General features: G+C 38.1%; 1 protein-coding gene and 1 pseudogene across 2 annotated transcripts in view; both read right to left on the bottom strand.

The window, feature by feature from the left end:
• The window catches only part of LOC141833422 (uncharacterized), a 132,461-nt gene that overhangs the window by 70,353 nt on the left and 46,683 nt on the right, over positions 1-15,425 (bottom strand). The window lies entirely within an intron of this gene.
• Positions 13,038-14,759, bottom strand: LOC141833587 (uncharacterized; annotated as a pseudogene).

A 15,425-nucleotide genomic window follows, 5' to 3' on the forward strand; every position in this document is an offset into this window, starting at 1 on the left:
GGGTGTGTATTTTCAAACAAAATAAATATTGTTTGTGTAAATTGTTTTCGGTTGAATTTTTTTTCTTTTCACTGGGTGAAGCTTTGAGTTCCTACTTCGATAGAAATGAGTCTGGAAATTTGACAGTAATGTTTGAGGTTTTGTTAACTTGAGCAAAAACTTATGATGCCATCCCCCTATTTTGCAATATAATTACCAAAGGGATATATATTTTCTTTAAAAACTATTGATGGACTCTCTTATTTAATTTGTTATTTTCCATCCAATATGCCCTTTCTAAACAGATTTTGATCAATTCAAACTCAAAAAAAAAAAGTTACTTTCTATCTAGTTTAATTTGCCTTTTTAAAGTAATTTTTGATCATTTTTGTTTAAGAAGAAACTATTAATGAACTCACATTTGTATATGCAGCTAGAACTAAAGACTAAAGGTACAAAAATATGCCTTAAATTTATATATATGTCCTGTCTGACAGGTATATAAGAACTTTGTTTTGTTCCAATAATATAAGGGACATCAATCATGGTTGTCTAATAATAATGTTGAGTAAAATAGCACTCATAATTGATATGAGTAAAACTTATGTAGTATTCCTTAGTTTTGCAAAAATTTTATAAATCAAGATTTTTAAATTCTCTTTCATGATCACTTTAGATCTGATTAAATTTAAGCCTCTTTCATTTTAAATTCTTTTGTAAAAATTTATGAATATATCAATGATTATTTTTAATAAATAAAGTACATGTAAACCTACTAAAAACATCTACTATGAATAAACAATATTTGTTACCACTAAGTGATGAGAAACCATGGCCATCTAGAAGGTCAAGTTGCAATCATTCTAAAGAAAGAGATGTACTTTCAATAATTTTACCTTTGTGAGAACATTTTGTTTGTTTAGCTTCTTAACAAGCATCACATAGGTTATCTATAATGTAGCTTATTTTGGCAATCCCTTCACCAATTCCCTCTTGAAAATCTTTGCAAGTTATCTCATATGGGTATGTGCTACCTCATAGTTTGAGATTATATTTGGACTTGAAACACTTAAGAGTATTAGTAAGATAAGTGACAACAGGCAGAATAATATAATTATTCTACGGGCTTATTTTCTTAAAGAAATTTCGGAGAAGCAAAGAGAGAAAAACCAAAACGCAGAGACGTCGTAACCATCTCTAGGTTTAGTCGAATAGAATTGATTCAAAATAAAAGATAATCCCCTAACATTAACTAAATAATTATTTAAATAAACATAAAACCTCTATGATGCAAAAAAGATAAAAATAACTCTAATAATGATAAAAATTATTTGAAACCTCTAAAAAGACATTAAACGACTTTTTAGACCCGAAACGGGGTCATGGGTTATATTTTGGTAACCAATCATAAATCTCTAAACAAGCTTCAATTTGGGTGGTTGTAGCTTCCATAGATCATCTCAAGTCAAAAGTTATAGTCTGTCAAAGTTCTAGGCTTGTTTGTGCCGCAACCACGTACAGTATAGAACACGGTCGTGTCAAGAAACATGAGTTGACTATGTTGCCTGTTGGAATCTTCAATTCCTCCTCATCAAGGTATAGAACAGAGCACGAGCATCTCAGGCTAACTGTATTCCTTAATCCCCCTACATCAGTCATTTCGAGTTGAAAAAAATTTATCCTTGAGTTTAGATTAGGCCCATTAGATGGCCAGGAAGAAGATCCTCTGGCATCAACTCGCCAAATTCTCCTAACAACTGATGCACTTCTGTCAGTAAATCATGATCTATACCTATTGCATTATTCCCAGAAGGTAGCAAAATATAGACTACATTTTCATGCTTTATCTCATCTAAAAACTTAGACATAGAAAGTAGGTTAGTATTATTGGTTACAGAGGTAAAAGTGGTTCCTTCCTGTTGAGGCGCCAACATGATCTTCTTTCCCTTGATATGAAGGGTATATGTATTCTTTTGTCGATCATGAATAACACTGTTATCATACTGTCCGAATCGACCCAACAGTACATGGCATGCCTCCATAGAGACACTATCACACCAAACATTATCATAATATTTATTGCCAATTGAAAAAGATACGAAACATCGCCTATCTATTGTTATCTCACTACCTTTAGTCAGTCACGATAACTAATATGGTTTAGTATGATGGTCCATCTTCAACTATAATTTTTAGACAGCCTCCTCGGACACAATCTTCTTGCAACTACCATTATTGATGATCATTTTACGCGCGCACTTTATCTGTGACTGTGCAGGTTATTCGAAAAATATTAGCTCTTAATCAATTATCCCCTGAATCTCCCTTGAGAGTTAGAAGACTCTTGCGAATGACTAATGTCTCATGAACATCATCATAAAGTATCTCGTCAACTTCATCATCGTCATACACATCATACATCGGGTCGCTAACTATCTTTGTCTCGTCTTCCATGTCTTCCTCAATCAACAATTTTTGCCTTTTTGATTAATAGATTTTCTACAATTGGTTGCTCTATACCCGTGCTCACCACAATGAAAACACTTGATAATAGGCTTAGAATTAACCTGCGGTGATTACTAAATAGAAAGTGAATTTGAGGATGAACTAGTTGACTATTCTGATCATCTATAACCACTAGCTTTTGATTTTGCTATTTTTCAATAGTTAGTGTATATTGGTAGGTCTTTGAAATTGTCCACAATAAATGAAGACTGAGAACATCTTGCATGGGTTGGCGCAACCCCATGTCTTGCCACCACTTGCTCCTCTGTCTCAAATAGATCGTTCCGAGCAATCAACTAGTAAAACTTCTTCATATAATCATCGATAGATCTCACATCTTGTCTCAACGCATGAAGTCAATGGAACAAAGTTTGAAGGTAATAAAAGGGAAAAGAGTAACTCTTCATTATTTTTTCAATTTTCTCCCAATCAGTGATCTTAAGTTTGTCCTATATGTCACGTGATCGTTTCTCCCACCATGTTAAGGCTCAGCCTTTGAGTTTAATTGCAATCAGTTTCACTTTTACACGTGATTGGGTACTTCCTTATAATAAAAAATTCTCTCCACTCCATTAATCCAATCAACGAATCCCTCTACTTGTAACGTACTAGAAAGCGCGGACAGATCAACCCGAAAATTGAAGTCCACATATCGCTCCTCTTGACTGCAGCATTTCCAGACTCTAGTTACCTGAAAACTGTATTAGTGTGCTGAGTTGTTGTTCCATTGGAACCATTGCCTCTGCGGGTCCTGGAGATCTCTAATCCTACCCATTGCCTTCCCCAAGGTTGTTGGATCTCAAAAGGTTAGGTTACTTCGAATTTGTTGCAGTACAATGAGCCTGATGATGCCCAACTGTTTTACAGATTGTGCAAAATTTCAGAATTGTTTCATAAGTCAGATTCAAGATGGTGTCAACACCATTTGGCAGTGTAATCATTATATGATCTCTCAGCTCTTGCGCAATATCAACCTCTACCATAACCCTTGCAAAACTGATACGACCTTTGTTTTTCGTAAGCTGATCAGTGTATAGGGGCTTACCTATTTGCGAAGCAATTTTGCTTAAGCCTTGCAAAGTTCAGAATTCAACCGGAAGGTCATGTATCTGTAGCCAAAGAGGGATGGTTGTCTGCTCCTCATTGAATAGAAACATTCAAGCAAAACTTTTAGGTAGAGAGGACATCAGTGAAGGATTAAGTCCCCCTGTGAAGCACCAAGCATGGCTTTTATGCACCTTGATAGTATATTGTGTTTTCCATCTACTGGCCATGCCTTTCACGGCTTGCAATCTCGGAGATCACCCTAGGAACCTGCCCACAAAACAGGATCTCAAGGCGTCTTCAATAGATTCAACATCCTCGACGGTGAGAACAACAGGGTTTGGCTAGCTTGATGAAGTGCAAACCTGTTCTAGTGGATATGCATTCAAATTGTGGCTGCCTTGAAGAAGCTCAAGGAGATTTCAGCTTGGAATTCTATCATTACGGAGTTTAGAAAATCTTTAAATTTTGCAGCGCATGGATGTTCCACATTTTGCTCACGGTGATTAAATTTTCAGATTCATTGTGTAGTAGTTATCTGGTTTAGAAACTTTTTAATCATGAAATAGTTGGACAATAATTATGAGCAACTATCTGGACATTTAATTTTATTCAGTTATCAAGTGCACCCATTGTTGATTATGGATCCTAGGAGGATACAGCTGATTTACATGCTCTGTAGTGCATCATCTTTATAGTAGATCTTCCTCAGCTTACGTTTGTGCCCCTTCCATCTTTCCTCAATGACTAAGGTGACTTGCCTTGGATGACAATTATGCTTTGGCAGTGCAAATTACCATTTTGTGTATGCAAAACAGCAAAGGTATTATTAGCTGTTATGATGGATTTCTCATATTGCATCAATTTTAATTTGAGTCGTCATCAAATTGATGTAGTCATCACTAAATACTTATGCATGTCTCAGATCATTAGTTTTTAAGCATACAAAGTATCTGCTTTGTAACCTAAACAATAGGAGGAAGAGAACTAAAGATGGACAAAATACGCTACAAATATCACAAGATAATTTTGTTTATGGCACTTCCTCAACTATTATGATGCAGGGGTGACACATGATAAGTCAAACTTAAATAAAATATAATTTTTAACTCGGATATCAGAATGAGACACGATCGGTTGCTAATCGAAACTTTTTCAGAGACCTTTATTCGATATGAGGTAAAACACATACCGATCCACTTTCGGACTCATGCAACATCATTTAGTGCTCCATGCATGGCTGCGAACTTATTTTTTTACTATTTATAATAATTTTCTATATTTATAATTTTTTGATATTTTTTACTTTTTCAAGTTAGGATTTATTTTATGATCTATTTATAGGCATGTTTAGTCTTTGAATATTTTTTTTTTTTTGACAAAAATCCTAGAGGCAGTGTCGTTGCATCTTTTTATCCATTTTTTCAATTTCTCAAACTTGTTCTCTTCACAATTCTTCTTCAATCTTCCGCCTCTAGAATAATCACTATTTTATCCGGCATCAAATGGTATTAGAGCTCTTAGATCCCATGGATGGTCGTCGTAGTCTTGATCATGGTCGTGACAGACAGGTTTTGACTGAGGAAGCCTCGCATCGTAATCGTAGCACCCGAGACGAGATACTTGAAGATCTACAAAGATAAGTCACAAAAGTATTCCAGCATCTAGTGGCGCAAGATCTTGAAGATCGTGAGGTACGTGGTTGAGGTCATGATAGGCAAATTCCGACTGAGGAAGTCTCACACTGTAATCATAGTGTCCAAAGTCTTAAAGGTCATAAGTTCTTTTCTTTTTACTTGGATAAAATTTTTCTTGAGAAAGATATGGACGACAGTGATCTAATTTATGACGAAGACGAGACCGAGTCAATTAGTGAGCTAGTATATGATGAAATACTTTATGATGATGATTGTGAGATTTTGGTTATTTGTGAGATTCTATAAAGCAAATTATCTGAGGATGCAGTGCATGTTTTATCAGAAGTACAACAACCGCCCAAAGATTTGACTGAGTTAATGTTAGAGAATCTTCCTCCTGTTCTACCACTTACGAAACGGTTTCTAATTTATCAACACTTAAGGATTTTTTTATCTTGAAGACATTATCCTGAACTCGAGGACGAGTTCTTTCAAGCCGGGGCATCTGATGTAGGAGCATCCAGTAACACGATTAGTTTATGTGTTTCAATCAACTATATTCTCTTTCGAACTGTGACGAGAAGAACTCGAGGCTACTAACCTTCCTTTTGGGCTTTGAAGAAGAATGATTGAGACTACCGATAAGGAAGATAATCAACCCGTGGCTTCCTGATATAGTTGACACGGTAGGATGCGACACTATGGTTCCCTCGAATGGGATCGTCAAAACTCTAGATTTGATCTTTAATTTTTTTTATTTATTTTAAATTTTTAAAATAAATTTTTTTCTAAAAATTAATTTAGATTTTATCTTTTTAATTTTATTATTTTTTTCTAAAGGTAAGGTAGATTTTATCTTTTTAATTTTTTAATTTTTTTCTGTTTAACTTTTTTTGGACTATTTAAACAAAGTTAGAGTTTGTATAAAAAAAGAAGTTTTTGATTTAATAATATTTTTAACAGAGCCGTTTATTTTTCTATCATCCGAATTAACAAGTTTTAGAAGATTATTTTCGACGTTCGTAGTCGAATTAACATATTCAATATTATCTGCAGAATAATTGCTATCCCGTCTAACGCCATATTATCACTCTAGAAACTATTGACTTGTCGAGGAAAGTGATTTGATGTTATGTGATACCTAAAGCATATCACAATTATGGCATTAGGAGGGCGATTGCAACATTAAAATCCATAATGATAAATTTTTTTAACTATGTCATATATCTTAACAAATTCTAGGAGCATGCATGAGAACAAAAAACTAAACAACTAAAAGCTCGACGGAAGCATACAAAGCAGTCGTAACTCTACGGTCTCAAAATAGGCCAAACGTCATTTGTTTGTGGCGAGGTCATCATGCATGGTGTTGCCCTAACTCTTATATATTGGTGTAATGTCAAAACAAATCTACTGTGATTTGTGGATTATAAATTTATTGATCTCCCAGACACTCCTATAAGAATTCATATATGGGACTAGAAAGATGAATACCAAGAGATGATGTTTAGTTTGAAGGGTTAGATTGATTGGAGTTCCTTCTCTTTGCAGATTTCCAGAATGCTACAAACAAATTATAAGCCCTTGGGGAATACAATCAAAAGGAACAATGGCACACAGGAGGACCTCTGGTGATGCCATGGTTGTCAACAAAGTTGGTGGTGAAGAAGAGATAGGGAAGTTTTCTGAAACATATAGTGAACTGAATGAATCAGGATAAATAGGGTATGGAGTATCTGAAGAAGGAAAGCTAATGAGGCTTGCAATTTTGATGTATCAACTTTGTCAAAAATGATAGGTTGTGAGATGGAGATGATCTATCCTGCTTGAATCAATATTGATAAATGAAATCAATATTGTCCGCAGGATAATTGCTATCCCACCCGATGTCAGAGTGGCCTATATCAGAATCAGATTTAGTCTTGCTATGAGGTTCTTGAAGCTCCATTGAACTCGAATTCTAATTCTGAATTTCTGAATTGGCACAACTAAACCTAGGAACCTGATTCTGGAATTTGAAAGTTGCATCAATAGGGAAAACTCAAGACTGGTTCTTGTGTCAAATTTGCTGGGTATTTCTGATTAGCAGCAAATTGAATTTAAGTTTCTATTATTTCGGTGTTAAATAATGCTTTCTTCTAGGCTTAATCCTTCATGTCTTGAGCTGAAATTCCCTAGAATTCTGGATTCTGAAACTGAAGTTGAAAGAAAAAAAATAGAAACCCCAGAATCCAGAATCTGTTTACAACACTTGCTTTAATTGTAGTGCGGGTTGCATCAATTAAGTTGTTGAGTTACTTGAGATACATCTCAAGTTCAGAAGGTCATGGAAGTGTAGTTGTCATCAGTCGAGCTTTTGTGGAGATGAAGAAGAAATAAGGAGTAAAAATAGAAAATAGAGATTGACAAGAATTCAGATTCTGTAACTTGGCACAGTAACCTGTTTGTGTGAAATCCTGATGTGGTTTCTGACCAGCAATAATTTTAAGTTAAATTCCTGTTAGTCCAGTATCAAATACTCTCCTTTGATAAGTTAAATTCTTGATGAATAAAGGTGTATCTACTTCAACTCTGAAATATTGAAACTCAAGCCTGAAAAAAAAACTGGAAGTCTGAACTTGCATTGCTTGGATTCTGTGGTGGAATTTTGAAGTGGGTTTTTGAATTTTTGAGATGTATCGTTTGGTGTTTCCTTCTCTTCCAATGCCTCACCTGATTCAAACCTTGAATTTCTTGAAATCTGAATTCATGGAACTGATTTTCTGAATTTCATTGAGTTGGATTTCCCTGTCCAGATTCTGGAATTCTGTAGAATCTACAGAATGAAACTAACAGAGCTTGCAACCCCAGAATATTGATCTCTGAATTTTCCAGATATGCTGCAGTGCAGGAAAGAAGAAAAGAAATCAGGGGGTAAGAAGGCTTACATGAGTTGCAATTTGAGGAATTGTTGTAGGATGAATGGATTCTTCACCCATGCTATAGGAATGAAATTCTCAAGTCATCTAGAGAAACCTATTTAGAAATCAGAAATCAAATCAGTGAAAAAAAAGAGGAAACCTATTATTTTGTGCCAAATTGTTGAAGCTGTTTTGATTAACATTATTTGGAACTCAAATTCTAACCAATGCAGTGATAAATGAAATCTTTCATCAAATTTAATTCCTCAATGCCAAGGCAAGACTCTCATAGGTTCTGAATTTCTGAAACTCCTTTGGCAGTTTCAATTCCTTGAGTTTTTGCTGAGGCTGAATTTTGAAAATGCACATCTGAATTGGTGGCATTCAGCTGTACTTGGTAGGTTTTCAAAGGAATGATGAAGGATCTTCAATGGTGGACTCTTTCTTCCAAGTCGCTAGAACCTGAATTCTGATTTTGAGCTCTGAATTGGAGGTTCTGAAATGCAGGAACTGCATGGCAGACAACAGCAAAGAAACAAGTCTGAAGAACCAATTCTTGTGCCAATTCTTTAGAGCTGTTCCTTACCAGAAATTGTTTTAGAATATTGTTGTTAAGTATTGTGTATACGTAAAGTTGAAGAATGAAATAGGGTTAGGTTGATTTATGTAAATGTAAACATAATTGGAGAAATTAAATAGGTAAGTGTTGGGAAAAAATTTTATATTTTGCAATGAATTTTACGACGAATACGGTTTCATTGCAAAAGTATCGTAAGCCACTGTATATATCAAAACTTTGACGACCAAAATAAGATTTCATCGCCAATCTAGCAACAAAACCTATTTTCATTGCAAAATCGCCAACGAAAATAGGGTTTCATCGCCAATTTGACGACGAAAATTAGTTTTCGTCGCCAAATCGACGACAAAACTATTTTCATCGCCAAATTTTGCCCATTTTCCAATTGATCGACAATCTGCAATGAATAATTTTCCATCCCTAATTGGCGATGAAAATATGTTTTCGTCGCAGAATTTACGACGAAAAATATATTTCGTCATAGATTAGTAATTACTGAATTTTATAACAAAAACAATTTCGCTACAAAGTGACAACGAATTTGATGACAAAAATTGAATTCATCACTAAAATTATGATAAATAAATATTGTCCATGAAAATTTTTTCGCTGTCAAATAGTTTTGCGATGATTTTTTTTTTCATCATAAATTATCTAAATTTTTATAATGACTTAACTTTGTTACGTATAATTTCATCTTTTTATCATATCAATACTTAATAAAAATAATAATATAAATTTTGAATATTATCTATGATTCTAAAATTGATGGATCATTTTTTATCTCACTACCTTGATCTAATTCCAATTTGAGCAGCGGTCCGCACACACAGGAGAGAAAACAAAATTCACTACGTAACACAAGATGTTCAGAAATTTAAAAACAATAACTGAAATATAATATATTAACAAATATTTTTAAAAAAATATAAGTTAAAATAAAATAAATATAAATATTCAAAAAAAGAAACAATAAAATAAAAACTAAGTAAAATATCAGAACCCAAACTTAAGGGACAACCTGAAGAAGGAGATATTACTCAAGGGATAACATGAAGAAGGAGATATTATGTTCATGATAGGGCAATTGAATCAATTTGTTAGTCTCTATCTAATTAAGTTCATAATGCCTTACATCTCATCTATCAAGGGAGTTAAGGATTCTATATACCTCTACATCCTTGTGATAATTCTATATATCTAATGTTGAAATATTTTCTATGCAATATACATACATATGAGAAATGATATATTGCGCGACGAGTGCGCGACACTGTTGACCCACCACCGCCCTCGCCGCGTCATCCGACTACTGTTGGTCGCCGCCTCAGATGCGATTGACGCGCCGCTCGCCGGCGTTTCATCCGACGTCGGATTCCGACCGGATTGTGGCTGGAATCCAACGTAATTTGGTCTGAAACAATCAAATCACGCGTCCGGTAGTGGTGCGGCCACAATCCGACCAAATCGCGGTCGGAGACCAGCCGAGGAAAGACTGGCGTGCGACGCCAGGCCGTCCTAAGCCTGATTCCGGCCGCGATTTGATCGGAATCCAGCCCGATCACGATCGACAGTGGCGCGCGCCACTACCGACCGCGATTTGGTTGTTTCTGGACAAATTACGCCGGATTCCGACCACAATCCAGTCGGAATCCAACGTCGGACGAAGCGCCGGCGAGCGGTGCATTGATCGCGCCCGAGGCAGCGATCGGCGGTAGCCGAACGGCGCGGCAAGGGTGGTGGTAGCGGCGGTGGATCAACGGTGTCCCGCACAATGGCGTATTCTTCGTCGCGCAGTATATCATTTCTGTAGGTATATATATATATATATATATATAATATTTTTAATGATAAAATTAGTTATAAAATAAAATAAAAGGATAAATAATTTTCTTCTATATACATGTCAAGAGTGGTCTATTGTTGGTGAAAGACGACAATCATTAGGTGAGTAGTAAATTAAAGTTAATAGCCAAGACAAGACAACCGGTGAGAATTCAGAATTGAAGTAAAAGCCAAGGATCAACTTGGCACCCACACGATCTTCGTCTAGCCAAACACTGAAAACAGACATAGAGCAGAGATCTCCAATCTTACTTAACGACCCTCAGGTGACTTCAAACCCCCCCGAAACAGCGAGATAACATTCACAAGTAACTTTCCCACTGGCTCTCCCAATAAGAAAATTCGCCCTCCTAAAGGATGGAGACCAAATGGTCCCTCGCAGATTCTCGACGCTGAAACTTTCATCCCGAATCCCAATCATTGTCTGGAATATGAAGGAAACGACAAGGATCGGAAATGAGCCGCAAACCTGCTCCAAACATGTCCAAGACTCTGAGTTAAGAAGCATCTCTCAATCCCATCAGCCAGCAATGCAGAACGCAGGCGAGCGTAAACAATTAAAGCTTTTTGGTTCTTGTTTCATTTTGGAAACATTTACACTGAATTGGAGAATGGAGTCCGACGTCGATCACACTGACAGTGCCCCGATCGGGACGAAGCAGAGCTGCGAGATCCGGAGCCATCATGGCGCCCTTTTTGGCGCAAGCAAACAGGGGAGGGAGAGCCAGTGTCAGAGAATGGACCAGATTCCCCTTGTCCATGGACCATGCATGGCTGCTTGCTGCTTTATTCTCAACTTTCTATATCTGCGTCGAGCATATGGCGCGTAATTAATCAAATCCCTGATGCTGAAGCAGAGTTGATTACTCGCTCGATCACTCTCTCTCGCTCCCCTGCTTTACCAAATGCCTTGGGTTCTCCTCTCCTCCTTTTTCTCCTCTGCTCTGCTTTTCTCCTTTGTCGTCGCATGCATGGTGATCGGTGGAAAGTGAACAGTTCGACATCGAATACATCATTTGTTCCTCCTAGATTTACTAAATAAAGGAGTCGCTTCGTCATTACGCAACTTCCCATTTGTTCTCCTCTCACTTTCAAGCTTAATTCGACCTCTTTAATTAATTAGCCACTGTCTAATCTAGTTTAATTTAAAAGCGCAATGGAATAAGTTAAAAGATTAAGCATAAGTATTTGATTTTTATACAAAGTCAAACCATTGATTCCATAACGCCTCCATGTATAGCTCAAAATTTTACTTATTTGGCATAATGTTGCCTCCTTTTTGACATAATTATGGCATCCCTTCATTTTGTTTGTTCTCTAGGACAAGCCATGATAGCATAATCATGGCATCCCTACTCTTTGTGTCTAAACAAACCTAGTTAAGTGCTTTAACATTATCATTATTTAAGCATATAGGTAACCTTTTGACACTTGATATTGGTTTTATCATGATAATGGATTCCGCAAAGTTAGTTATTTGATTAATACTATAGTATCTCTATTACGACACTAAATCATCATTCGAATAGCAATATGAAAGTTCCTACCATTTAATAAAATCATCACACCAATATTAATATAACAACATATGTGCCAAATCAATGTGCTCACACATACATCATAAGAATCATGGATAACTTGAAATCCTCGGTGAAGTTGAGGTAATGTTCTCATCCGTCGTGGTCAACTGTAACTTCTCGATTTACCTCCTCACAGATGGTCATGAAACCAACCGTGTAGAGTCGTTTGGACGGCAAATTTCATCTTTTACTGAAGAAATGGACAACTTGAAATCAAAATTTAGTTAATTAGGTTACTAATTTAAGAAGATGAACGCATAGTTACTAGAGGCTAGCAACTATCCTATTGATGGGAATGTTAGGTCTTCCTCAAAACTAGCTTCTTAGACATTCAACAATGGCAAATAGCAACAAATGAATAAAAATATAAAAGTATAAAATTTGAGTCTATTTGCAAGATTTACCCTATCAAATTTGTCTTTAGTGAAATATATTTTTGAAAAGCAATTATTTAGAGGAATAATTTTGAATAGCAAGTATTGTGATATATATCCAAGAAGGCAAAGGAGGAAGAAGAGTATCGTTGATGCAATTTCTGCTTTTGGCTGTAATTTAATGTGGATAAGATGAAGGTGCACTCAAGTTGTTTGCCCAAGAATGTAATTTTGGAATTTGCCTCGCATTCATTTCATTCATTTAATAAAATAACTTTGAGAGTTAACCCTAATCTATTTCAGTAAGTTGATCTATTATGATTAATTATAATTTTTCAATTTATTTTTTATAAATAATTATAAAATTAATCATGTAAGACCAATGACAGATTTCATCTTTAATATTATTAAAGAGTTAGCATGTTACATTTTTTTTTTTGCACCAATTACGTCCGGCACAGCATTAGAGAGAGAAAAACATCAAGCCACGAAAATTCAGTTTGGAACACAATTTTTTTTTAATAATAATAATAATTTAAAATTTCCATTAAATGCGAAAACAACGCGACACAGGTGGTTAAATATCAATCACTCTCTTCCCCCACTCACTAGTCACTCCATATCAAACGCATTAATACTGATTAATTATTTATTAGACCGATAAATACTAAGTTAATGATGCCAATACTTAGATTATATCAAACTTAATTACGAAGATTTATGTTAGATATAGTTGGCAGCTGACTGAGATGATCAAGAGGATGTGGCAATGCAACAGGGCTCCCAGAAGAAGAGTGGCCGCCGGAGCTGGCTGCACCGCCTCATGCTGCGCAGCATTGCGTCGCGGTTACCCCGCTTGGACGTGAAGAGCAGGGTGTTATCCATCTGCGCATCGCCGGGCACTGCCCTCGCCCCGTCCCTCATGAGCTCGTTGCGGGCGCTGAGGGTGGAGGCTGCCACCACCGCGGCAGCGGCGGTGGCTGTCGTCGGCCGCTTAGGAGAGCTTTGCGGTTGGATGAGATCGGCGGCAGTGTTGTTGGCATCTTCGTCGGGCGTGCCGCTGACGAACTTGTTGATGACGAGCGAAGAGCGGAGGATCTTCTTGGTGCTGCCGCTGCTCTGTTGCTGCGGTTGTGTGCTCACTTTGACCTCCACCATGGTTCCTCTGTCCACCACTTCCACTTCCTCTTCTTCTTCTTCATCGTATTCTTCGTCTTCCTCCTCCTCTTCCTCCTCTGGTTCCACTTCTTGTTCTCGTTCAAACTCAGCAAACTCCACCGCTCTGTTTTCTTCAACTTGATCGCCGGATCTCGCACCGTCGACGGAGGCACCCACGAAGCAGAGGACTAGGCGGCCACCCTCACGCTGCGCGTGGAGGTAATTCCGGGATGGCACGGCCACAGCCTCGACGACAAGGCGACCGTCGCGGCGGTGGGGCCTCATGTGGAGGCACGGACCATCACGGCGGGAGATGGACGGAAGCGGCGGCGGGAAAGACCTCGGCAGCGACCTCAGGCGAGCAGAGGAACAATGGTAGTTCACCTCCGTCATCTCCTTCGCTCGGCGTCGCACCAACAGACCCTCCTCTGTTTCTTCCGCGACCACGACCTTCTCCTCCACATACTCATACTTCTTGCTCTCTTCGTCTCTCTCCATCTCGACGCAGTCAAACTCGTGGTCGGAGAGCTCGTCGGAGCCGGTCTCCGACCCAAGTCTCTCGGTGCATATCTGAAGGCTCTTCAGGCTCATCGAGCTGGAGGATCGCCGCACCAGGGGGTGAACGTAAGGCTCGTCCACCGGCACATCGGCCGCCTTCTCCGACTCGACTGCCTTCCATACGTTCAACTGCGCTGGCCGCTCATCGTATGCGTCGTCATTGAATTTGTCCACTGCCGTTCTCAGGTACTTCTCATAGTGATGAAAGGCAGTTTGCTTCACAGCTACCGTCATCTTTAATTATACATTCAAAGTCACAAAGTTTAATCCACTACTAAAAATTATATATAAACAAAATTAATCAAGAGAGAAAAGTTCGAGATATATCTAATTACGTTTAAACAAGACTGAGCAGAGAGGAGGGTTCTTCTCGATCGGTCCACCAGCAAACCCTCTTCTCCAAGAGAGCTCTCAGAAGCAGCAAGGCTGGCTTGAGATCTCTCCCGAAGGACGACAGGTTTACTGATGATGAACGAATGAGGAGAGGAGAGGAGAGGTGGGTGGTATTTGTAGACGCAGGAAAGCCATGCTTTCCCTCTGCTCCTCACTCTCGCGCTGCTTTAATTTGGAAGCTTTTTGGCCGCCCAGGGCTCCACCATCACTCTCTCCGCGACCCTTTGATTATATTGTTCCATTTAATTAATTTATCCCTGCAGCCTTTTCTTTCTCCATCGCTCGTCATTAATTCTCAGTCCAACCATTAAATTAACTAAACTGAATGTATGCTTAAAGAAAGAAGCTTCGAAAGCTCAGTAGTAGTGTTCCTGCACTTGGAATATCATGCTGCATGATTAACTAACTAATTAAGTTTGGGGTTCTAACAAAGAAGAGTATAGAGGATTCGTCTCTCCGTCAGCACTTCCTTTTCATCTCGCTGTCTATGGATCCAAATAGCTCGTAGATCACTCCTTTTCTTCAGCCATCTCTCGGTGGAGGCCTCCTCCTGAGTAAAATAGATGCCATTCTTTACAGCAAAAGCGACGCTTTAATTTCCACACGCAAGAACTGCATGGTAGTAATGTGCATTACTGTCGCATTAGGCTCAACGAGCCATGTCGAGCTACGTGGGGCGTAACCGGAAGGACACGTCGTCGTCGAGGGGTGTCGCTGGAATATTAGCCAGCGTGGAGAGATGCAGGCCGTCCGATGAGGAGGGCATCGCAACGGGCGGTGCTAGATTCGAATCCTCTGCCCTTCTGGTTCGGTAAGTGGATAAAGAAGGATAATTTTGATGATGGTGAGCAGCAGCATGAGGGGAGGGCATT

Source organism: Curcuma longa, chromosome 8 (genome assembly GCF_044706935.1).
Source record: "Curcuma longa cultivar G26 ecotype Majalengka, Jawa Barat chromosome 8, ITB_CL_G26_1.1, whole genome shotgun sequence".
Lineage (NCBI taxonomy): Eukaryota > Viridiplantae > Streptophyta > Magnoliopsida > Zingiberales > Zingiberaceae > Curcuma > Curcuma longa.